Raw genomic sequence first — 1,324 nt, 5'->3', positions numbered from 1 at the left:
TCTTTTTTTTAATATATAATTTTATTGATTTTTCACAGAGAGGAAGGGAGAGGGATAAAGAGTTAGAAACATCGATCAGCTGCCTCCTGCACACCTCCCACTGGGCATGTGCCGGCAACCAAGGTACATGCCCCTGACCGGAATCCAACCCGGGACCCTTCAGTCGGCAGGACGATGCTCTATCCACTGAGCCAAACCGGTTAGGGCCGAATTTGAAAACAGTCATGTTAAGCAAAAGGGAGGAAAAGGTATAAAACAGACATTATAATGGCAGCCAGCTCTAGCCAGTTGCTCAATGGTTAGACTGTCAGCCTGTGAACTGAAGGGTCCCGGGTTTGATTCCCATCAAGGGCACATGCCTGGGTTTCAGGCTTGATCCCCAGTAGGGGGCGTGCAGGAAGCAAGCGACCAGTGATTCTCTCTCATTGATGTTTCTATCGCTTCCTCTCTGAAATCAAAAAAGGATTATTTAACAATTTTGTTTGTTTAAAAGTCAAGGAAGCCAACAGACCCATGGGATGTCATTAAGTGAAAGGAGCTTGCCTCAGTTTTAAGATGGGGACACGGGCCCCAGAGAGACGCCAAGTGTGCCTTGAGTTGGGCAGAAGGACATCGTCCCGTCACTCAATCCTGCCAACACCCTGCCGGGGAGACTGAGTGGCAGTCCCTTGGTCGGGGCATTTGTTAAAGTCCCGGCTGAGGGTCTGCCACTGCAGGGATCCAAGCCGCCCAACAGCCCGGCGCCGGGAGAGGAGACAGGCAGGGTTTGGGGTAAAGAGGCAGGGTTTGGGGTAAAGAGGCAGGGTTTGAAGTAAAGAGGCGGGATTTGGAGTAAAGAGGCGCGCAGGGTTCCCATGCAGGGACCGCTCGGGGCGCCCGATCCTGCTGAGTAATCCTTTCCCCAGCCAGCGCGAGGCTGCGCCTTTCTTGCTGAGTCAAGGACACCGGTGGCTTTTTGCTGAGTCACGGTCCCGAGGTCTGTTTTCGCTGAGTCACGCTCCCAGCTGCCCCGGTTTAATCCCTTGGGCCAAAGTCCTGGCATCCGGTGGAGCAGAGGCAGCGACTCCCTGGGGCCCGGCACGTACTGACTGGCTGACGTCAGAGCCCTGGCAAAGCCAAGCCTCCCTCCCCCTCCTCCCACAGGTCCTCAGCCTGTCGTCCTCCCTGTCCCCGATTTAGGAAACGAATATCTCTCAGTAGCCTCCCACAGGCCAGGGGGCTTCATCAAATCGTAGAGCAGGGTGGGGTGGACATTGCGATCCCAATTAGAGGGACAACGGCCAAATAGCCGGCCTGAACTTTCCCAAAACAAGACCCTGAACCG

The sequence above is a fragment of the Myotis davidii genome, unplaced genomic scaffold (assembly GCF_000327345.1).
Source record: "Myotis davidii unplaced genomic scaffold, ASM32734v1 scaffold842, whole genome shotgun sequence".
Lineage (NCBI taxonomy): Eukaryota > Metazoa > Chordata > Mammalia > Chiroptera > Vespertilionidae > Myotis > Myotis davidii.
The sequence above is the reverse complement of the archived record's forward strand: the minus strand, read 5'-3'. Positions refer to the sequence as shown.